The following is a 26,291-nucleotide window of genomic DNA, read 5'->3' as shown; positions in this document are numbered from 1 at the left end:
TAGTGGTCAGTTTTGCACTGAAACTAAGACTGAGAATAGAGTTTTGTTTTCATATAAAACTAACGTGGCTAGTCATTTTAATGCCTGGTATTCCTTTTATTATTACCATGCTCTAAGTAAGTCTATAATTCCATCAGACATAAGTTGGGACAGTTTGACATTCTTATTGTATCAGCCATTCGATATATAGAATAAATTATAGAAGACTCGTAACCATGTATGAATGACTAGATTGAGAATCTTGTAATGCTTTTCCCTTTTCTGTAGTACTGAAGAACAACAGATTAATTCTTTACATAAATATTAATATTAATTGACCAGAAACTTTGTTGTAGTTCATGATGCTGTGAACTAAAATTATAAACATAAAGGTGATATGGTTTCTTTCCTTAACTTGCTTAAACTATTTGTTTCTTATGAGTTAGGCTTTTGAAATTCAGTGTTTTCAATGTAGTCCATTCAACTGTTTCAATTTAATTAAAAGAGATATATTGTCAGTTCACTTAATTTTAATTGTTTACTACATCCATCTGGATTATAAGTTTCTTACTCAATTACAGATGTCTTAGATGATTGGGTCCCTTAGTTTACATTACTAAATGTAACGTTATTCTAGTAAGTGACTAGAATAATGTTTAGAAAGAAAAAAATCATGTGTTTGAGAATATTTAGGAAATTTGGTGAAAGAAAGAGGGAAGGAGATGATGCATCCAGTTTTGGACATGTGGCCTTTCAAATGGCTGTGAGACTTCCAAGTGGAGAAGTTGTGTAATTACTTAAATGTGTAGGAATAACTAAAGCTCATCAAAAAGGCATTAGTTGGGGGGTTATTCCTTGGATCAGATTCTTCAACTATAGACAGTAAATTGAACTATAATATAAATGGAAATTAAAGCTATAAATGATATTCATTGGAAAGAATGTTTAGAATGATAAGAGCCAAGGACCTAAGAGATAGCTCTGAAGATGCTAATATTTAGGGAAATGACAGTGGACAAGAAGTCTACAGAGAAAATGAGAGAAAGTGGTGTCATTAAACCAAAGAAATCATGTTCAAAGATGAGGGATTAACCAGCAATATCAGGTAAAATATGGTGAAAGTACCCATGAGGGATTTAGAAACAAAGCATTCATCCATAACTTTAACAAGAACAGTTTTGAGAACTACTTAGGGGTGTTTTCCAGATTGCAATGGGTTGAAGAATGCATAAAAAGTGAAGGAAGGGTAGAACAATAACTCTTGGTCACTTTTCAAGAAGTTTGTCCACTCAAGGGATAGATAGGACAGTAGCTAAAGAGTGACTTGAGGATAAGGGTGTTGGTTTGTTTTTACAACTGGAGACACTTAAGTATATTTAAACAATATGCTTGAGAAAAGGACAACAAAAACACGGGAAACCTAAAGGGAGAAGAGGGAGAGACAAAGTCCAGAGCATGGATGAAAGTACTGGCCTCATGCTGAAAGAATAATACCTCCTCTACACCTGTGATTGTAAGTGTTGGAAGCAGGGGGTGCTGATGTCCATTTGCTTGTAAGGTTTGGATGATGGCTACCATTCTCTTTGTGAAAAAATAATGAGCTGAGAGTCAGGTCATTAGCACAGGGAGGAATGGACATGAAAATCATTTCTCTGAATAATAGGAAAGAGAGCTAGAGAAATAAGAATGAAATGATTGAATCTTGAAGTTTTTTCCAAGAAGGTGTGATATGGAAGAAAAATTAGGCAAGGAATTCGAGGCAAGAGTAGAGACTGAAGTAGTAGACCAAGGAGTCTAAGTCAGTCAGAAATTAAATAGAGTAGATCATGGCTGATAGAAGCAAACACATTGAAGGATTAAGGGATTAATGGTCTTGATCAGTTTAGAGAATGAGGAAGACTGAATAAACCTGAAAAGTTAAGAAATTGTTGTCAGAGTGTGGAATTTAAGATTTTTAGAGATGGATTAGTTCAAGGTAATGACAAGCTTCAAGTTTGTACATGGCAACTGGTTGCCAAAATGGAAAGTTAGCAGACCTATTGTATCGGCCTGTACATGTTGGTTGACACATCTTTGTCTCCAAGTATTCGTTGGTCCCATATCCAATTATTCTCTATCTGTGTATTCATGAGTTGATGGTAGACCTACCTCATTCAAGCCTTTCCTCATTACCCCAGCCCACCAGGGTTACTCATTACTTCCTACCGTGAATGCATAGCATTAAATGTGTTTCCCTCACTGACCCACATGTGTTACCAAGGTGTACTGCAAAAGCTACATTTCCCACTATCCCTATAGTTCATGTCCCTATACTTTTGTTTATGGTTCTGCCTGTCTTGGAAGCCTGTCACCTTTTGGTTGTCTGTCTAGCTCTGTTAGCTTTCTGAGCTAGGTACACTGTCCTCTGTTCTTATCATTTTCTATGCATATATCTATTTCAGCTCTTACTGCATTATGTTCACATTATACTTTCCATATTTTATTCCTTATAAGCCTGAACACTTCTTCAAAGAGGTTTTTCATTTTATTTATCCCGATGTCAAACACTATGCCTGGTACAGAACAGATGTTCAATATGTTTATGGAGGTAAATTGAGCAAAGTTTTGTTTAGTCACTTAGTGGCTGTGTGTCTTGGATACATTATATATACCCGCTCTCCTCTCTGTCTTAATCTCAAAAGTGAAGGATAACATCTCACAGAGCTGTTGAGGAGTTAGGTGAGATACCTAATGAGAGGAAGCACCCTGTATAGTGTCTGGCAGATGGAAGACTATAATTAATCTTTTCCAATTTAGTCCACGTTGTGCTGTCCTTATATTTTTAAATTGATATTTAATATATGTATTGCTAGTTGACATTTCTATAATAATCCCTTATGTAATCAACTAGATATTAAAGTATCTTGAGGATAGGGATTGCATATTGTATTGGCTTATATATCTCACGTTACCTAGCATATATTATGAATATGGATAAATACTCAACAAATAAATATTAAACATTACCAATCAAAAGAACTGCGTTCCTAGATTCTGTTTGATGTTCTAGCTCTGAAACAAATAAGGCATGATGATTAAAATTTTTCATCTTTAAAGAAGGACAGAGTTACATATAAATGTATTTGTATTCAGTGACACAATTCAACCATAACCAACCACTAACTGAATGGGGGTTGGAAGCATGAATTGAAATTTCTATAACATAAGCAAAATGTTTTTTTCACTCAGTGAAAAAAACATATAGCTTAGCTTGTATCATTTGTGGTACAAGAAAATTCTGATCTGGGCTACTCACCATACAAGCAGACAAGAGCAGACACATACATTAATGGCATCAAATATGCAGATGTAGATATAATGCCTGAATCATTAAAGCTCTTTTCTCTCTGTTCATAAGAATGTTTCAACATCATGCAGACATAGCATTCAGTTGCACATTGTGTTGAAAATTAAAATAGAGAAAAGCCTTGATATAGATGACCTATATCAAATCGTGTCATTTTCTCATGTGTATAATTTTCATTAAAATGATATTCTTGACTTATTTAGTGAGTTCTTGATGAAGATGGCAAAGTTTTCCTAAACCGTATAGTAGAAAGATTTATAAATGTCTTATTATACAGAAAGAAACTGAAGCAAGAAGGGAATGTCACAGAATAACTTAATAATGAATGTATAGAAATATAACTTTTCCTCCATTCTAGCCATTCAGAAAGAAGGTAGGGCCACCTTCACCCATCAAGTCCGTTCTCTTACTCTGGCAATTTAATATAGCACTGATCAGAAAGTTTTGAATAATATGCATGTCACAACCTCAGAGGGGAGAGCTGATTTGACTTGTCTATTTGTTTGTACATATTTTGAATTTTTTAAAATGACACAATACAACTTGAAAAGGAAACATTTGATTGCAGGAGTTCATATGTACTCTTTAGATGTTTTCATAAACCTTCTTCATCTATATTTTCAGCGATTTTTCTTGGACGTCTAACAAATACTGAAATCAGTTTGCCTCCCCACTTACCCTTTCATAATGTTCGTGACACAATCCTGTGTAATTTGACACCTTGGATCTTTAAACAGACTCAGAATCTTTTGGACCTTCTAGCCATCATCAATTCACATAGTGTGCAGTAAATCCAGCTCAAAATAAACAACACAGATGGAATCGAAGCTTATAGTACAATGTCAGCAGTATCCACAGATTGACAGAGCTAGTTAGGCTGCCAGATGCACAGAATGTTGTTCTATCTACTTGTTCTTTATAACTGGACTTGATGGAGTACATCAGTGTCAAACTCCTTGCTGGTTTCCACACGCACACGCACAGAAACGCACACGCATAAACACGCACATTCCTGCGCTCTATATCAACGGCACCATCTGCTCTCAGCTTTACATGTGGTAGCTAACTAACTATCCTACTGTGCCTGGTCTCACCGACTGCTTTCCCTGGAAACAAATGACAACAGTTTTTATCTTGTGCCCTCCTTGGCATTATAAAATAAGGCTCTTAACATTTCCATACGCATATATTTTACATGCATTTTTTTTTCAAAATTCTGCTCTCCGTTTTATTTACTGATTCCCAAGAGAATGGCAATATCTCTTTTTATATCTCCCCCAAATTGAGATTTTCCTATGGAACTTCATATACCAAGATCGTTTCCTCTAACTAAGATTTACATCAAAGCAATATATATATATATAAAAGCCAACAGGCCCTGGGATCATTTTCCTCTCCCTACACGATTTTGTAGGGTGCTACATACTATTAATACTTGCACAATGGGGGTGTAATAAATGTGCTTAGGTGCATTAGAGACAAGATAGTCACTCTTTTTCACTGTCTTTCTATATAATTCCACTGGCAATAATGACCATACTGGAATGTTCAGATGAGGGGATTGTATAAACATGAAATACTTTTATATGCAAGTCTCTTGCCTATAGCAGGAAGCTCGTGTGTTATTCTGTTCCCAAATGCAGAATTTTTACCTTGACCTCTTTGCCATCTCTTGTGAGATCTAGAGGTGTAATAAGGTATAAAAAAGGGATAATCACTTTTTTTAACTGAGAAAATTAAATCGTAATGTCTTTTCAAGGCAATACATTCATTTGACCAGGGAGTAAGAAATGTCATAAGAAGAATATGGGGAATGAAATGATAGACAGATGACCTAGGTTTTGGCCGTACCAAATATCTTTTCCTGACCCATTTCCACAACTTGCACCTGTCTTTATGACAATCTCTCCAGAAGATCTACAGAAATTATACTTACCTTCTGGTAACTAGGTAACATAATCTCCTGGAGGCTAGCTAATTGCAGCCCACGATAACCTCACATACAGTAACTGTTAAATTTTTCATTTCTTTCAAATTATTATGGATCAGTGGAGAGGGTATTGATTTGATTCATTAACAGATTCCTAGTCTGTTCCAAGGTTAATGATTACATGTATCTCAATTACATCCTTAACAGTTTATACTGTACGATTTTTTTTAAAACTGCTTTGTACATTGTGTATCTTTCTCAGTTGAAAGGCTTCTTAACACTTCATGCTTTAACAAATCTTTCTTCTCCTCTTTCTAAAACAGTGAATCTGCTACAATGGAACAGATCAAGGTAGCACAAAAATGAATTGTAAGAGCATTCTGCAGGATGCTCCAAGAACCATAGCAGACAGTTTATTTTAGTCAGGTAAATACTCTGCAATTCATTCATATTTGAAATATTAATAAGTATAGAGCAGGGGGTTGATCCTTTCTTTTGGTATTTTACACCACCTTCCTTAGGTAGGAGGCACTTTATTTTTTAACTTTGATCTTTTGAATATACACATAATGCAATTCATCTTAGAAAAGCAGAAGCAAAATATGTATTTTTAAATCACTGTAATCCTTCCCACAGATGCCAGATACATTTTAACTGCTCTGAAGAACCAAAATGTATATGATAATTTAAAATATAATATCCATGTGACACTGTTTAGGATGACAATAAGTCAAACTCAAATGGTTCACAGGTATACTTTCCATATCTGCAATCAATAGTCAGGCAGGAGGAGAGAGAGAGAGACCCATTTTTGGGATTCCTGAGCAAAGACCACATCTATCAATTAGAAGATAATACATTGATTTTGACAAGAAAGAAGACAATTGCTTATTCTAGTCCCTCTATTTCCTTTTTTCTCCCCCCCCCCCTTACTACTGCCTCCAAGCTTACTTGTTTCTGTCTATTTAAGGGGAAGAAAATTTCCTGAACTAGAATTGTTGAATCTAGGGACCATCTAACTGCGCTTTCTTTCGATGAGAAAGCTTTGTTTCTTGCACATAGTACTATAGATTCCGTAGCAGGAATTACATTTTAAAGAATGTTGTTGCTTTTACTACCCACTTGTATTTTGAACAAGTGAAGCACCAGACTCCCCTCTTCCTGGAACCCCCAAGATTCTGACAGAGTTTGGGGACTCAGAAGCCAAATGGGAATCATCAGGAAGAGAGACTTCAGTTATACAATCCATTAAATAAAACAATAGAGCCTGCAGCTGAGCTATTAAAAAGAGTAGAGCAATTTTTATTTCAATGGCTACATTTTATTTCCTCTTCTGAGTGACTGTTAACAAAGGGCCGCTGAAAGGACTGGATAAAAAGCAGGCGTCAGATGCAGGATCCATGAGTTAAACAACATTATTAGATACAATTTCATAAAATCTAGTTGCTTTTTTGCTACTAGAAATCATGTCCTTTTGTCAACTTGTGGTCACATCAGCACTTCTGCTGATATAATTTGCTCCAGCTGCAGAGCATAGCTGGCCTGCAAATCAAGAACCAGAATGAGGACAGGCAGGAATAACTCAATGGCTTGGATAATGTGCAAATCACTACACTTCTTGCTATTAGTCTACTTTTTTTTTTCAGAATATTTGGAAGAGGAAAGATTTATCTTTAGCAAAACAGCCAATCAGCCACCCTCTTAAGAACTGGTTTGTCTGGTTATCTTCTCCTGAAGCCTAACCCTTCCTGCAGGAATGCTTTGTAATCATGACATTATGCACTCAAAAAAAAATTCTTTTGCCCACCATAGAGTGGCAATTTGAACACCTAATGTTAAATAGCTACAGCTTTTGTTTACTGATGCCTTAAAAAAAAAAAATCCCCTTAGTTTTAAAAATATTCCTGAGCACTTCTGTTTATCATTTCTGCATATCAAGTGTTTCTAAGTGGCCTGGAATGTACAGGTTTACAAAATAACACACATCTCTCTGTCAACAAACTGCTATGAATGCCTCAATTCCAGACACAAAATGGATCCAGTCAAAAATGAAATATAATACTACTTATTGATATAGGCATGAGTTAAAATAATAGAGGCTTAACTGGTCATTCAGCATTGAACTTCAGGCTGTTCTATATGTCCGATTAGAAATGCTATTGGTTGATAATGAAATCAATTCGAATTGGATCCTGACCATTTAAAATTAAGCTATGATTGAATAGTCAACAATCACTCCATATACAAAAGAGTTTCTAAATAAAAGCAAAGCGCAAGTACTCTTGCATATCTGAGGAAATCATTATATACGGTGAGCAAATAAGAGAGGACAAACAATGGCATATACAGCTGGAAAAGCTGAATCGATGTTCCTAATAACGAGAACAGCTTATCAAGTGTGCAAAAGCGGCACTGCCCTGTCGTTCACCAGTGCAAGTGAGCTGACGTTCTCTTTTCATGGCATGGCAACCTTCCAGGGCCAGGTGCAATCATAACTGCAGACTCATTATGTAACCTGTCACCTTCTGAAATTCATTGCCACAGCAAATACCCAAATCCAAAGCTATGGTTGGAATATTTTTCTTTTTTCTTTGTAAACTGACATGGGAAATTTTGTGACTACTGAACATGTTTTTAGACACCATTGTTTTAGAGAAGACAAAGAGAAGGAATGTGCCGCATACCTGTGGCATCAAATCTGTTTTCCTTTTGGCATAAGTACACAGTGAGATGGGGATCAGTCCCTTGCCTTTACTCTGTTCTTCTTTTCTAACACATTGCAGAGGTGAATTTTCCAAAACTCAAAATTCTGTTTACTCCTCAGATCAGAATGATTTTCAGAAATATAAGTGGGTAATTTTTACTCATTCTAAAAGCTTTAGAAGTTTGCCGCTGTTAAATGCAGGCGATTGATCCTCATGGACTCTAACCTATAGAAACAAATTTTAATTTCTGGTTGGCATCGATGACAGCTGATCCTTTGCAATTTTTTTTGATATACGATATACACAACTTATTAGTGTTCACTTCTGGGTGGGTGGCAAAATTATGGTTTATTTAAAATAGAATCAAAGTTTATATGATATTGACTAACAAACATGCAGTGCTTAACTGTTACATCAAGCAACTCTTTGCTCAAATAAATGAGAAACAAAATAAATGAATTGCAAGATGTTTTTACCTCTTTAAGAAAAAACACTCTGTTAACAAAAGAAAAAGCTTTTGCAAAATTAATTTTCACATTTCTAATCACTATCTTCCAATTCTGTCCTTAACTGATATCCTTACAGGTAGGGGTAGTTCCAAAAGGTTGGTCGAAGGATGGGAGCTTAAAAAATCTGTGAAGTCACTCTTGAATGGAAACCAGTTCTTTTATGGGTCTCTGTTGAGAGCCCAGAACAAGCCCTTCTTTTATCATCATTAAGCCGAAACTGGTTGTGGCAGTGAGCAAAATGTGTGGGGCACTTTAAAATGACAGTGCGTGCAGACATGCTTTAAGGCCACCAAATTACTACTTCTTTGTCAAATCTTGGATTCTCCTCTGGTATCTTGAATTTGTGTCTTGACAGGGAATAGTAACAAAAAACAAGCAATAAAAAAGTGTTTCTAGCATTATCTTTCACTTTTCAAAAAGGAAAGTATAATTTACTCTGTCCATATTGAAGTTAGAAATAAGTTGCTCTTTCTAAAACTTCTTTTTCTCATACTCATGGATTGCTTGTGGTATGGGGGTCACTAGTCAAGCAGAATAATACATGTGGCATTGAGTTTACTGTATCAATCTAATAGTTTGCTGAATGATACGGTTTTAAGAATATTGTAGTTGGAAGTTGCATTATCCCACAAATATGTAAAGAGTCTTTTGAACACTGAATATACTGTTACTCAGGTCTGTTTCATGAAGTGTTAATGTGGCATGGGGAAGATAAAGTATTTCTATTCCACCAGATTCAGAAAATCATAGTTCAAATGTTAATATCCAACACCTTCCCAGCTTGTGTGCTATTTTGCCAGTTGCTTTTGCTGGCAGTTAAATTCCCTTGTAAAAGATAAAGCTTTCTACAACAGCAAAAAATATCTGCATAAATTTTAATTTTATTGTTCTTCCCAGTCACTATATGCTACATGCTATTAGATACATCTGTGGAACACAAGATTATGACGAGAGAGGAAAGCTTACACGGGGACATTCCTTTTAAAATATTTTGAGGGTTAACAGAAATAGCTAACCTCAATGTATCACAAAACTATTGAGGCAAATTCTACTGCAGAAGTAAATCTAAAAGGACAAAAACCAAAAAGAAGAAGAAGAAAGAAGAAAGAAAGAAAGAAAGAAAGAAAGAAAGAAAGAAAGAAAGAAAGAAAGAAGAAAACAATAAGAACAAAAAAACTTTGAAACAATTTCTGTGACTTTATCAAATGTCTTGACTGCTTTAAACAGATTAATGAGTCATTCTGTCTTTGTTTTGTTTTGTAAGGAAGTTTTGTTGTCTTAAAATACTACTGCTAACACAGGCAGCAATACCACAAGCGTAGTTTTATGACAAAAATATTTAAAGCAAAGAAAAAAATATTTCAGAGCCATTCATGTTACTAAAGACTCCTAAGTTGTCATAAAACATTTCCAAGGACTCAGTGAGGGTCCAGGAGTCAGCTGTTTCTACATGAGTTTCAGTCACCCAAATGCAGCTCTACTGTGAAATGCAGGAACATATAGGCTTGGCTTGGATAGCTGGTAAATGAAATAAACAATTGTGATTATTCCCATATATTTCTCATGCGGGTTTTCCTTAGAACAATGTATATTTTTAAACCTATGGAAAATTCACATGCAAACAAGCTCTATGAGTTTTATTTTATATTTTCATTTCATTGACTACGAAGCTAACAATTGTGTCTAATGCTTGTACTTTTTGTTGTTGAAATTTGTTTTCAAGTTTGAATGCATACTTTATAAAATGGAGAATAACTGAAATAATACTCAATTTATTTTTGATAGTATGTGCTCTATGAAGCAAATATTCAAGGAAAACTCTCGTTCTCCTGCTGGATAGTGAGACTGACTAAGTCACAGATTGTTCCTGCTTAGATATGCATGTCCTGGTGAATAGCAGAGTTCCCTGCACATACATAACAGAATGATCGAATATTTGCAGAGTTAAAGTGGAATCCAATTGAATTAAAATGGTAGCAAGACAGCAGTTATTTGACAATTCTCTAAAACAGACGCAGCTTATAAATGGACAATTTCTAGTATCAAATGTTATCCGGTTATGAATTAAGATCTTAATGGGATTTAAAAACCTGAGCTTATATCTTTATTTTGGAAGATCCCATTTTTTTTCACCTTAAATTTTCAAATACCTGTGTGGTTTCAATATCATTGACCTCAACTGACCCTAGATTTTCTGGTAACAATAATAATTTCATTCATTGGATATAAACTCTCTCTTAGATGCTATACTAGATGTTTTATACTATTTTTTACATTTTATTTATTTATTTACAATTTTTATAATTGACAGATTGTAACTACACATATTTATGGTGTGCACTTTCATGTCTCAATACTTATCTATGTTGTATAACGATCCAGTCAGAGTAGTGTATCCATTACATAATGCATTTTGTATTTCTTCGTGGTGAGAACATTCAAAAGACTCTCTTCTGGCTATGTTATAATATACAATATTTACTGTTAACTGCAGTCAACTCACTGTACAAGAGCATCAGAATTTATTCCTCCTATCTAATTGTAACTTTGTTCCCATCGATCAACCTCTTCATTGTCCCCTCCCCCTGTTCTACTCTCTGGTTCTATGATACCTATTTTTTTTTTCTGGAGTCCATATATGAATGAGATTACACAGTATTTGTCTTTCTGTTTCTGTCTTATTTCACTTAAAATGATGTCCTCCAGGTTCTTCCATGTTGTCCCAAATGAGAAGGTTTCATTATTTTTTATGGCTAAATAATATTCCATTATGTATACATACTACATTTTCTTTATTCATTCATCCATCGTTAGACACCTAGTTTGATTCCATATCTTGGCTATTGTATATGGTCCTGCAATAACATGGGAGTAGAGATATCTCTTTGACGTACTGATCTCATTACCTTTGTATATATACCCAATAATGTAATGGCTGAAATACGGTAGTTCTATTTTTAATTTCATAAGGACTTTTCATGCTGTTTTCCATAATGGCTATGCTAGTTTACAATACCACCAACAGTGTGTTAAGTGTTTCCTTTTCTCCACATCCTCGCCAACACTTGTTTTCTTTTGTCTTTTTGCTAATGGCCATTCTAACTGGAAGAAGCTGGTATCTCACCGTGGTTTTGATTTGCATTTCCTCGATGATTAGTATGTTGAGCATTTTTCATACACCTGTTGGGCATTTGTATGTCTTCTTTAGAGAAATGTCTATTATTAAATGTATTTTGCCAATTTTTAAACCAGGTTTTTTTTATATTTTGAGTTTTGTTTTTTGTTTTTGTTTTTGTTTTTTGGTATTGAGTTATTTACATTCCTTATATATCATGATAGAAACCCTTTGTCAGAGGATTGTTTGCAAATATTTTTTTCCATTCTATAGTTGAACTCTTTACTGTTAATAGTTTTCTTTGCTGTGCAAAAGCTGTTTAGTTTGGTGCAATCCCATTTGTCTATTTTTACTTTTGTTACCTGGCTTTTAAGGTCTTATTTTAAAAACCCTTGCCCAGGCCAATTTTATGAAGTGTTTTCCCTATGTTTTCTTCTAGTAGTTTCATAGTTTTGAGTTTTACATTTAAGTTTTCAACCCATTTTGAGTTAATTTTTGTATATGGGGAGAGATAGGAGTCTAGTCTCATTCTTCTGCATGTGAATGTTCAATTTTCCCCACACCATTTATCGAATAGACTATCTTTTCCCAATGTGTGTTCAAGGAAACTTCATTTAAAATCAGTTGGCTGTAGGTGGATGAATTTATTTTCAGGCTCTCTATTCTGTTCCATTTGTCTATGTGTATGTTTTTATGCCATAACATGCTGTTGGTTACTATAGGTTTGTAGTATATTTTGAAATCAAGTAGTTGGATACCTCCAGCTTTCTTCTTTTTGCTCAGAATTGTTTAGGGTATTTGAGGGTCTTTTGTGGTTCCGTATGATTTTTAGGATTATTTTTTTCTATTTCTGTGAAGAATGTCATTGGTATTTTGAAAGAAGTTGCATTAAATCCATAGATTGCTTTGGGCAGCATGGCCATTTTAGCAATATTTATTCTTCCAATCCAGGAGCCTGGGATATCTTTCCATTTTTTTGTGTCCTCTTCAATTTCTTTCATTAAAGTGCTATAAATTTCAGTGTAAGTTCTTTCTCTCCCTTGGTTAAGTTTATTCCAAGGTGTCTTAATAATTTTATTGCTATTATAAATGAATTTGTTTTCTTGATTCCTTTTTCAGATTGTTCACTATTAGTGTATAAAAATGTTACTGACTTCTGTATGTTGATTTTGTATCCCTCAACTTTACTGGATTTGTTTAATAGTTCTAAAGTTTTTTGGGTTTTTTTTGTGGGGTCTTTGTTGTTTCCCACATATAAGATCATATTTTCTATATAGATGGACAATTTGACTTTCTCTTTTTCAATTTGTATGCCTTTTATTTATATGTCTTGCCTAATTTCTTTGGCTAGGACTTCTAATTCTATGTTTAATTAAAGTGATGAAAGTGAGCATCCTTGTCTTATTCTTGATCTCAGAGAAAAAGCTTTCCTCTTTTCCCTATTCAATATGATGTTAGATATGGTTGTGCCATATACAGCCTTTATTATGTTGAGGTACATACTTTCTATGCCTAATTTTTTGAGAGTTTTTGCCATGAAAAGGTATTGAATTTTGTAAAATGATTTTTCTGCATCCAATGAAATGATCCTATTGTTTTTGTCTTTTTGTTAGTATGGTTTGTCACATTGATTCATTTGCATGTGTTAAACTATCCTTCCATCCCTGGGATGATTCCCACTTGACCATAGTGAATGATATCCTTAATGTGCTGTTGGATTCCATTTCTATTATTGAGATTTTTTGCATCTTTGTTAATCAAGAATATTGCCCTGTAGTTTTATTTTTTGTTGTGTCTTTGTCTAGTTTTAAAATAAGGGTAATGTTGGCCTACAAAAGACTCACTTCACTGTTATAAATGAAATAGAGTAAAAGTAAAGGAAGGGAAAAACATATTCCATACAAAGAGAAACCAAAAGTGAACAGGAGTAGTCATATTTATGTCAGATAAAATACACTTCAAGTCAAAAACTGTAAAAAGAGACCAAGAAGGTAATTAATAATGATGATAGCATTAATTCAACAAAAGGATATAAAAATTATAAATATATATGCAGCTAACACCAGAACACCCAGATAAATAAAGCAAATATTACTAACCTGAAGAGACATAATAATAGTAGGGAATGTCAATACCCCATTTTCAACAATGAATAGATGATCTAGACAAGAAATTGTCAAAGAAACATCAAACTTAAAGTGCAATGTAGACCAAATGAAACTCACAGACGTTTACAGAACATTCCATCCAGCAGCTACAGAATAAATATTCTTCTCAACTGCACATACAACATTCTCCAGTATATATCACGTTAGGACACAAAATAAGTCTTAACAAATTTGGGAAAATTAGATCATATCAAGTATCTTTTCTGACTACAATGATATAAAACTAGAAATCAACAACAGGAAAAACTTCAGAAACTTTACATGTACATGAAAGTTGATAACATGCTCCTAAGCAATCAATGGGTCAATGAAGAAATTAAAAGGAAAATTAAAAATTTCCCTGAGAAAAATAAGAAATTAATCCATTTGCATTCAAGGTTACCACTGATAGATAAAGACTTGCCTCTGCCATTTTGTTAATAGTTCTCTGCTCATTTTGTAGATTCTTTGTTCCTTTGTTCCTCTCTTGTTTACCTCTATGGTTTGGTGGTTTTCTGTGGTGCTTTGTTTCCTTTCTCTTTCATATTTGTGAATCTACTGTAATTAATCTTGTGTTTACCATGGGGCTAACACAAAAAGTCTTATAGTTAAAACAGACTGATATAATAAGCTGATAATAACTTACCTTTCATCACATAAAAATACTCTAGACTTTTTTGCCCTCCAATTTATATTACTGTTGCCTTCATTTGCTTCTGTATCTATTACATGTTGCTTAGCCACTAAATTGTAACTGTTTTAATTGTAGCTGTTGTTTTTGACCATTTTGACTTTAAACCTTCCTACTAGAGAATTGAGAGATTTACATAGCACCATTACATGCCTGATGTATTCTGAGTTTGATTTATGAATGCAACTCTGATAGTGAGTTTTGTACTTTCCTGTGTCTCTATGATAATAATTATTATCCTTTTCTTTCTAGTTGTAGCATTTCCATAAGCATCATTGTAAGGCTGATCTAGTGGTAATGAATTTCTTTAGTTTTTGCTTCTTTGGAAGGTTTTTATTCCTCCTTCATTTCTGAAGTATAATTTTGCTGGGTGTAGTCTTCTTGGCTGAAAGTTTATTTATAATTTTTTTCTCTCAGTATTTTGAATATAATATCACACCTTCTCCTGGCCTGCAAAGTTTCTGCTAAGAAATCTGCTGATAGTCTAATAAAGATTCCCTTATATGTGACTTGATGCTTTTCTCATGCCGCTTTTAGAATTCTCTCCTTGTCTGTGACTTTTGAAAGTTTGACTATAATGTGCTCAGGGAGGATATTTTGGGGTTGAATAAAATGAGGAACTTTTGAATATCCTGAATCTGGATGTCCATATCTCTTCCAGTACTTGGGAAGTTTTCAGCTATTATTTTTGTTAAATATGTTTTCTCTGTCTTTCTCCATCTCTTCTCCATCGGAAAACACTATAAGATGAATATTTGTTCACTTACTTATGTCCCATAAGTCCCATAATCTTTCTTTATTCCTTTTTATTTTTTATTTTTCTCCATGTTACATAAGTTATTTCAAAAAACTTGTCTTTGAGTTCAGAAATTCTTCCTTTGCTTGATCTAGTATGTTGCTAGGGAACTTCCAGCTGTATTTTTTATTTCATTCATTGAATTTTCATCACAAATTATTTTCTTGATTTCACTGAATTGTTTGTGCCTCTTGTATCTTACTGACTTTCCTTAAGATCATTATTTTGAATTCCTTTTCAGGTATTTATTGAATGTTCTTTTCTTTGGGGTCTGTTACTGGAGATTTATCGTATTTCTATGGGGGTATCATGTTTCCTTGCTTTTTCATTTACTTTGTGTGCCTATATTGATACCTGTGCATTAAGTAGAATACTCACTTTTTCCAATTTATGGAGCATCTTTCCTAGGGAGAGACTTTTTCCTGTATACAGGTTCTAGAGTGTCACTTGGCTATGGTACATTGACTTTAATTCTGGGTAGACTCAGTAGCCTGGTTTCTGTGCAGTTTCTTCAGCTGTAATACTTATCAGTGATATCTGTGGTTTCCTCATTGGCCTAGCCTGTGAGAGTTGGTTATAGTAATGGCATGTTTTTTCTGGGGGTGAGAGCACCAGGCTGGTTGTTGGGGCAGATACATGCAAGAATGAAGTGCCTATAGGCTGTCTAGTGGACTCTCTGGAGAAGTGGTGTCCACAGTCAAATTGGCTGGTGGGCCAGGCTAGAGTGTGGCCAGCCAGGTGACTGTGCACTGTCTCTCAGAGGAGTCAGGGTTGGTGCCCAACTGGATATTGGATCAGACACAGGTTTGTGCAGATGCAGTGGAACCAGATGGCTCTGCAGCTAGCTATCTGTTTGGAGTGGCAAGAATGCTTCAGGTCCAGCTGTTGGGCCAGGTGTGGGTACACACAGTCTCAGAATTCCAGCCAGCAGTGTAGTGTGGGTGTGTATAGGCAAGGAGGCTGGGCAGCTCTTTGGCAGCTTCCCCATTGTGCAGGTCCACCTATTCTCTAGAGGGGTGGTATGCCATATAAGTTCTGATGCCAAGGTCTCAGTCATTCTGACTAGCCTAGGCTCCAGGAAGCCAGGTCATGGTGCTGCAGGGACCCATATGAATATGATGAAATGATGGTAGGGCCTTAGGGGTGAAGAAAGTCAGTTGCTGGTGGCCCCCAGGGTAGGACACACTTTAGTAGTGCATTTGATTTAAAAATGGTGCCAAACCATAGCAGCTTAGGTACTGAAGGTGAAATGTCTTCAAAGTGGGCTCCTACTCTGAGGCAATGCAGCTGCAGGAAATCCTGGCTACTCTTACAACTATACTCAGGGCCTGTGAGGGGTGGGGACTCTCCTACAACAAGGATTACTGGCATTTCTGGCAGCAGTGGGAGCCACTGAGTATTTACAGCTTACCTTTTCCCTATAAGAAATTCTCCCCGACTTCAAGCCAATCCCAGCAAGGGAGACAGTGTGGCAAGGGCAGGATGACCCTCTCCCCTCTCTATGGTGTTATCCTGAGCTTCCCTGTTCCACAGGAAATTTGCCACTCCCCTAGTGCTCTCCAGCATACTTCTTCGGTCACTCTAGTCAAAATGCAGTTGTTGATTTGTTGTTTTGGTCCCTTTTTGTTGAGGGGATAAGTACCAGATAACTCCAGTAAGCTATCTTGCTGACATCACCTACATGTTTTATACTTTCTATTGTATTACTCTCCTCACTACATTAATCCCTTGAAATGGTTATGTTTAGTCCCATTTTTTTCAATGAGGAAACTAAAATCCAGAGAGTTTTTGGATGACTGATCACAGTGTGTGGTCGACTACAAAATGCCCTCCCCCAAAATTTTCAACGATCAAATCCCTGAAATTGGGGTTGTTAACTTATATGAGGGGAAAAAAGAGAACTTTGCAGATGGGATAAAATTAAGAATCTTTAGATGGGGATATTAGTCAAGATTATCCATATAAGTCCAAATGCAATGACAAGTATTTTAATAAGAGAAATGCAGAAAGACATTTTACACCATACACAGAGAGGGATAGAGAAAAAGAAAGAGAGGGAGGGAGAGAGAAAGAGAGAAAAGAAAGAGGAGGAAGAGGATGAGATGATGATGATGATGACAAAGGAGGAGAAGGAGAAGATGAATAAAGCAAGACAGAGGAATATTGGAGTGATATGGCCACAAGCCAACAGAAGATGTAAAATGTAAGAGATTAATTCTCCCCTGGAGGCTTCAGAGGGAGTATGGAGAGAGAGTATGATTGATTTTGGCTAAGCAGTAATGATTTCAGACTTCGAGCCTCCAAAACTCGAAGAAAATAAATTTCTGTTGTTTTAAGCCACCAAGTTTGTGGTAGTTTGTTACAGTATCCATGGAAAACTAATGTATAGTTACAGCACTTTGTCAGTAACAATGTTAGAATTTGAACATGGTGTCTCAGGATTATATTCCTATTTAACAAATTACCATACATAGCTACTTAAAAAACACCCATTTAGTATCTCACAGTTCTGTTGGTCAGACATTCAGGTGGAGTCAACTGGGAATTTTTTTTTTTTTTTTTTGCTTAGGGCTTCACAAGGCTGAAATCTATGTCTTAACAAGGCTAAGACCTTTTATGGAGGCTCCAGGAAGAATCCACCTGGATAGATTTGGCCCACCTGGATGATCTCCCTATCTTAAGGTCAACTCATTAGTAATCTTACTTGCATCTGAAAAGTCCCTTTTTCATATAACATAATTACCAAAGAGTGACGCTAAAATATAGGTCATGAGTACCATTTTAGGATTATGGCTACTATATCAGGTCCCATGACTCCAAAGCCCTCCTATGCTCTTTTATCTGCCATACCATACTGTCTTTCAAAGCTCTTTGTCCAGGGTTCTTTAGAAAACACCCACGAAAGCTCATTACTGATTATAATGTCTCTGTGCAAGCTTGTCCTTATAGCCAAAATTTCTTTACATCTGTTTCTATTCACAGTAGCAGTGATAACTTGTTGCATTGTAGCATTAGTTTATGCTTTAGAATCCATGAATTCTTCCCCAATTCCCTGCCTAAAAGTCCACAAAAGCAATAGAATGATTCTCAGGGGAACAGCAAAGAGAGTCATGAAGGTGGAAGATAGGATTGCAGAAGAAAGTTGAACATTTTTCCAGAGGCTTACAGAAGTAGAATATATAATGGCCCCCAGCTGGTACTGCAGCCAGATCCCTTATCCTCTTTACCCAAGATATGTTCTCTACTGTCCACGTGTTTTGCTTCCAACTGCTACCAGAGGATTTCCCTGGTGTTACTGGAGTCACTTTGTTTTTGTGGGAATCTACCAGGAAATGCCTAGGAGTTCATGCCTCCTGTGGGTGACCCATAGACTCTCTCTGGGACGACTAGAGACACAAAGCCAGTTTCTTTGCCTTGAAATGACAAACAGACTTGTAGTTTATGCTCCACAGCTTTTTCTAGAATCTGGCTGAGGTTGAGATTTCACCTGAAATTTCCCCTTTTCTTGGTTCTTCTCTTTCCCCTTTCTGCACTGTATTATCAATTTCTCCAGCAAGACCAGCCTCCCATAAATCACTTGCACTTGAATCCTTGGCTCAGCGTTTCCTTCAGCACTGACCTGACTCAGAAATGGAATACACTTTGGGCACTTTTCTGGATCCAGGAGCATTACGGACTAACCACTCTGAAAATCACTACTTGGCAAGAATGGAAAATTTCCAGGCCATTTTGTGCAGGTAGTGAATACAGCTTGTGAATACAGGTAGTGAATACAGCTTGTGAATACAGGTAGTGAATACAGCTTGTGAATACACGTAGTGAATACAGCTTGTGAATACAGGTAGTGAATACAGCTTGGTCATTACCTGGCAGCCATGTTCTTTGCTGTCAAGCAGATGCCTTTCCTGAGAGTGAGCAAGTGTGCTGTACACATGGGCTATTTGGTCTTTCTTAGAAAGTTCTATTTAAGGTATTCCCTTGAATAGTAGAACTTGAAGACTTTTCCAGCACTTCTGGAAATAAACCTGCCTTTGATTAACCACTATGTGAAACCTATTGCCTAAAACTGTGCATACGATTTCTTCTGGCTCAGACTGGCTATCTCCCCGTGTGTATACATGTAGTGAATGATTAGTTTTAAGTGCCTGTAGAAATTACAATAATGAATACATAAATCCAAGGCTGAATGAGTTTGAAAAGAGTGTTTTAAACATTATCCTAGTTATTTCAAACGTGTCGTTGATTTGTGAGCATGAGTATAGAATATAAAGTGATGATCCACACAGATGGATCCACTAAGCACTCTTAACTGCATATTCAGGTGCACATGAATGATGCTACGAGCAGAATGAGGATTCAGAATGAGAGCTAGCATAAAAGAAGAGAGCAGGAGGTAAAAAAAAAAATCATTCCAGGGTTGCTCAACAGAGACTATTGAGATGCAGTGTAACTGTTCAAGGATGAAGCAGTGCTTAGCACCTATGTATGAGGATTCCAAGAAATCCACCTTGGTACTCTAATGTATTTTAAATTAAAAACAAAAACAAAGAAAACCTTTTGCATGGCAAATGAGATTATGCAGATGTCATTAAGGTTACTAATCAGTTGACCTTAATTTAGGGAGATTATCATAGTGAAACTAACCTAATCACATGATCCCTTTATAAAAGTTTCAGATATCTGGACCCTGTTTGCCTGGGCCCCATTATCTAATGGCAGTTCTTGAGCACAAGGAAGCTCTGAAGGCTGGTCTAGAGCTTCTAAGGCCATTCTTTATGATCAACTTAGTTCCATGCAGTAAGTTCATTACCTAAGCAGTAATATTTTATCTAATTAATCATTGCTTGCCCAGAGTAGATTATCATTGTATAATTGCTGAATTAGTGAATAAGAATTCCACATCCAACTACATTTCTAAGAATCATTTTAACAAAACCCCATCCTCTGGAACAGCAGTGAGAGAAGACAACTAAGCACATAAGAGTAGAGAAAGGGGACTGAGAATTCAAGCTGGACAGGCAAAAGAAATAGCTAACTCTATTTAGTAAATATCTGAAAATACCATTCCCTAATGTCAATTTATGAGTGTTCTAGAATAGAGTTCACTGCCAGAGTACCATGGCAAAACCTCTATTGGGCACCTCTCCTTGGTGGATGGGGGAGGAACATGAGAGTCCTGGCACCATTTCAATTTTCCAGAAACCTTGGGGAGGTCCTGAAATGTGCCCTGTGTTCATTCTTTACCAATTTTTGACATTATGCTTTTCAGTAAAATCTGTGGATCTGCAAAAAATAATAAAATGTAAAGACTTATTTTAGAAACCAATGAAGTAAATCAGAGCAAAATTGTCGTAACCATAGTCCTTTAATTAAAGTATTGAATAACTTCTTGCTAAACTTTTCAATCATTTATCATCATAAGATTCACATTTTCTGTTCTATCATTTGGATACTAGCCATCCCTAGGTAAAGAAAACTCTCAGTTTGAAATTTACAGTTTGGTTTTGATTAACAGGCCAATGTAATTTGATGGAAAGATCTTTGGACCAAAATCAATAGTATGTTCTAGACCTGCCTGGGCCACTCGCCCCTCAGACTTAATAATGCTGTTCTAATTTCTTCATATTAAAATGATGCTAGTATATTATCTTATCTTTAAGATATCTTGATTTTATTTAAGTTTGGACTTCTATCTTTTAGGAAATACCTTGCAGTGAAGCATATAGACTCAAACAAACTAGAAAAGCTATTTATGTTACACTTTAAATTGTAGTGGTGAGATTTTATTTCCCCACCTCTTGTGTTATTTACTTTATTTGTTAATTAACTGCATCATTAGTTTTTTCCTTTGTACCCATTCCCTTATGTAGAATTGTTTGTTTTTATGTGATCTTTTAAAGTGCCTATTATTATTCTTATGCCCAAATTTTTAATTTATAAAAATAGAATTGTCGCATTTTACTTTTTGCTCTGTGTTTGTGTTTAATTGAGTATTGTGTCTTTAAGATCTATGCACTTTGCAAATTGTTCATTTAGTCAGCTATTATAAGAGCTACATCATACTCCAAAGTGTGCATGCATCTACCACATTTTGCCTATATCCATTTCCTGTGGTGGACACCCAGATGTCTTCAACTGTATGATAAAAACAATGCCATAATCAACATATTCATAAATGTTCCCATGGGAATTTACTTGGGTTATAAGAAGCACACTTGCAGGCTCATACCATATTTGTATATTTAATTTGGCTAAGGGCTGCCAATTTGCACTCAAGAATAGCTGTGCTGCCGGTCTACAGACTGAGGGATCCTAAATTCCTTCATTCTCACCAACACTTGGCATAATCCAGCTTTCTAATTTTTGCCAAAGAGATATATTTAATTTCTATTTTTCTGACAAATAAGTTGAGCATGACTTGTAAAATTTAATCCTTTTAAGTTTTTTTTCTATAAATTGTCTTTTTATGTCCTGGGCCCATTTTTCTTTTGACATGTTTTTCTATTGATTTTTAGAAGTCCATGTATAAATTTCTAGTAGTAGTTCCTTGACTGTTTTGAAGAATGCAATTATTTGGGCCCCTTTGTAATATGTCTATTAATTTCATTCAAGGTGGTTTTTATTGAACAAAACTCTATCTTGATGTATATAATCAATGTAACCAATTTTTACCTTAAAGTGTGTGGTTTTAAAGTTTTATTTAACAAGTTTCTCCATGTTCTTACAAAAGAAAGTTGTTCTTCCATAATTCTTCTATTAACTATATAGGCTTATCTCTCATATATCATCTTGAATCAGTATCTCTATATTTCCATTATCTATAAAAGCTACATTTAATGTATAATAAAATGTATTTTATATAGGTTTGTATTGACATTTTGTGATATTTTAACTGTCGAAAGTAAAAGTCAACCATACTTAGTTGTATTAGTAGAAAGTTTCTGAACAATTCTGCATCAGTTTTGTACTACTTTGGCAGCATAACTTATCCTGTGATATTTTACAATCATAGATTTTCACCTATGAATCTCTCATTTTCTTTTCTTCACACCTGCTCCATTACTATGCCCCAAGAGTCAGTCATCCTTTAGGAATATGTACCCATCTCCATATGCTGCTCTACTTGTAGCCCTACCTGTCTTGAGTGTAGAATATTACAAAAGATTCCTGCCTGACCATAGCACCCCATTGTAAGAACCTACTCCAGCAGCTCCCTCTTCAACTCTATTTTCCTACAGCTCCAGATTACAGTCTTCAAATTGTCACTGCCACAGGTGAGACCAATTAAGGATACATTTTTTTCACACACCTAGTCAATCTCTTAAATCTTTTACTTTTGGCAGAAACTTTATGTCACATATCTACAAGGGTTAGACTTTTGAAATTCAATTAAGTCCAAGATCTTTCAATTAAAATTTCATTTTTCTGAAATCAGAAAGCCAAATCAGGATGATTTCTTTCAGGTAGCAATCATCCCTTTCCAAAATTAATGTATATGACTGAATGGTAAAGAGCTAGAATCAAAAGGAATACCAAGAACAAAATTGAGCTTGATGAAGACGTTAATATATATACTATTGAATGCAGGTCCCAGGGAGAAGGCTGAAGTTGGGTTAATGGGAGTAGAGGGCATGGGCTTCAGGCCCAGGTTAGTCACCAAGATGAAGAACACAGGAACCCAAATGGAACCAGGAATCCTTGGGATGGAATCAAAGTTAACGGGCTTTAGTTAGGAAAACAAAGAGAAAGAAAGCTAAATGATGAGGTATAATACAAGAATTCAAAAGTACACTAGGAAAACCACCAGGGCATTAAAGTGAATCTTAGAACCTTAGAGACAGTAAAGTCGTAAAGATTAAGGATGCAAGGGACCTTTCAAACCATTTGATATAGTGTCCTGCCTTCAGATTGATACAGTTTTCTTTACCCATGCTATTAACAAGGCACCAGAGGCCAAGAGTGATACATGTTGATTCCTAGCAGGCAGGCGAGTGGAGAAAAGAAAAGAGGTCTCTTTTGCTCTCAGGTCAATGCACACAAGCATCATGATTTTCCTTCTGAGTCCAGTCACCTTCCTCTCAGCAAGCCAGCTTCTGAGTTAAGCCCTGGCAGGGAAACTAAATTGTTTCTTAACACAACTAAAATTTCATTCAAAGCTTTAAAACTAATCGTGATAGCTCTCATCACTTCGTTTAATTTCTCTCTCCCCTGCTACATTTTAGATGCTGCTCCTTGCTCCAACCAGTCAGTTAATTAGCTTTTCTTACGTGAATCTTTTCTCTTTTCTTGAATCCTTTACACTTTTCAACTTTTCATTCTCTTCCTTTCCTTTCTTCTTTTCTTTCTTCTTCTTTGATTTAACAAGCATCAGTTGCTCTTTTGTGTACAAGTCAAATATGAAGAGCAGACAAATTGATGATCTGGTTCCTTCTTTCCCAAAGGAAACTGTAGCCTCATATTCTAATCAGAATTTATTTATAGTTTAAATTAGCATCACCAACCTTTTTCTGTAAAGGGCTGAATACCAAATATTTTAGGTTTTCTGGGCCAGACAATTTCTGTTGCAACTGCTCAACTCTACTGCTGAAGCACAAAAGCATCAACAGACAATAAGTAAACAAATGGGCATGACTGTGTCTCAATAAAACATATTCACAAAAACAAGTGTCAGATCAGATTTGACCAGTGGTACGTGTTTGACAACCTCTAGCATAAATAAATATTTGAACAACATGAGTGGTATTATGTGAGAGATGTAAACAGAGGGATTTGGGAACCAAGAAGACTCAGCTCCTTTCTATTAATTCATTTTCTATTGCTCGATTGATAACTTTTGTAGTATTTACTTTGGATATAACTTCTGTATAATCCTCCTTTCTATAAATTCATGTTCTATTGCTCAATTGATAACCTTCACAATATTTACTTTAGATATAATACCTTTCTAGTATAATTCTCTTTCTTGATATTTTTTAGTATTTATTACATACTACATATAATTAGTAAAAAGTTCATCTGCTATATTGTTCAGTTGTGTTGAACTATCTTGATGGCATATAATGAACAATATATGGGGTGTGGATCTTTTTTTTTGGCATATACTTCTCTACAGAAAGATTTGATACTATGAGATTATTCTTAGAGAATTAACATGCTCGTATATGGCTAATAAATATTGGGAATTGAAAAACAGGTATTGTGAACAATTTATGGTATTCTGCCTTCATTATAGAAGATAATGTCTAAGACATGGAAATAAATTAACCAATATACTAAGATATGGAGAATAATGCAAAGGTATACTCAAAAGGACACGTGTTTAGCATTTTTTATGAGTTTGACGACTCCTTAAATTATAAGGAAAATGTATTAGAGAAAGTACCTCATACTATTAATACTAAGGTAAAGGATCAATAACAAAGCTCAACACAGTGGTTTTCAACCAGGGTTATTTTACCCCTCGGGGGCATTGGACAATGTCTGGAGGCATTTTTGTTTGTCACACCTGAGGGGAGTACCACTGGCATCTAATGGGTAGAAGCTAAGGATGCCACTAAACATCCTATGAAGCACAGGACAAACCCGCCCCGCCCCAAGAAGGAATTATCAAATCTCCAATGTCAATACCAAGGTTGACAAATCCGGTTCAGCATTTTAGACCATGTAATTAATTTTTTTAAAAAAATAAACTTTTTATTTTGCAATAATTGTAGATTGGCATGCAGTTGTAAGAAATAATACAGAGAGGTACCACATACCCTTTGCCCAGTTGCCCCTAAACGATAACATTTTGCAAAACTATAGTACAAAATCACAACCAGGATATTGACATTGGCACAGTTAGGATATAAAACATTACTATCAGAAGAAGTATCCCTCATTTTACCCTTTTATAGCCACACCTACTTCCTTCCTATCCCAAGACCACATATTATATGATTCCATTTTATGAAATATTCAGAATATTCACATCTATAGGAACAGATAGTAGAGGAGTGGTTACCAGAGATAGGGGAAGATGGAAATGGGGAGTGTGTGCAAATGAGCATAGGAGTTCTTTCTGAGGTGGTGAAAATGTTCTAAATTTAGATTTTTGTGATGGTTACATAACTTTGTGAATACACAACCACTAAACTGTGCACTTTATATGGGTGAGTATTACGGTATGCACATTATATCTCAACAAAATTGTTAAAAACTAAAAAAAAATTAATTAACCATATTTGTGTGTTTCTATTTCTAAACTGTTTTGTTCCTTTGCTTAATGTGCACATCCCTTCACGATTACCATAGTCCTCATTGCTGTAGCTTTTTAGTGTCTTAAAATCAAGCGGAGCAATTCCTCTGTTATTCTTTTTTTAAATTGCTTTGACTATTCTAATTCTCATATGTTTCACATAAATTTTAAAACCTTTTTTAATGTCAGCATATTATGGGGGTACAAATATTTAGGTTACATCTATTGCCTTTGCCCCACCCGAGCCAGAGCTTCCAATGTGTCCATCCCCCAGACGGTGCTCACTGCATCCATTAGGTGTGTATATACCCATCCCCGCCTTCCCCTACCATCTGCCTGAAATCCAGTGAATGTTACTACCATATGTGCACATAAGTGTTGATCAGTTAATACCAATTTGATGGTGAGTACATGTGGTGCTTGCTTTTCCACTCTTGTGATACTTCACTTAGTAGAATGGGCTCCAGCTCCATCCAGGATAATACAAGAGGTGTTAGTTCACCATTGGTTTTTGTGTCTGAGTAGAACTCCATGGTGTACATATACCACATTTTATTAAGCCACTCATGTATTGATGGGCACTTCGGTTGTTTCCATGTCTTTGCAATTGTGAATTGTGCTGCTATAAACATTCTAATGCAGATGCCTTTTTTTATAGAATGTCTTTTTTTCCTTTGGGTACCCAGTACTGAAATTGCTGGATCAAATGGTAGTTCTACTTTAATTCTTTGAAGTATCTTCATACTACTTTTCAGAGAGGTTGCACTAGTTTGCAGTCCCACCAGTAGTGTATGAGTGTTCCTAACTCTCTGCATCCACGCCAACATTTATTGCTA

This window comes from Propithecus coquereli, unplaced genomic scaffold (assembly GCF_000956105.1).
Source record: "Propithecus coquereli isolate 6110/MARCELLA unplaced genomic scaffold, Pcoq_1.0 Scaffold22, whole genome shotgun sequence".
Classification (NCBI taxonomy): Eukaryota; Metazoa; Chordata; class Mammalia; order Primates; family Indriidae; genus Propithecus; species Propithecus coquereli.
This window is presented reverse-complemented; position numbering follows the sequence as displayed.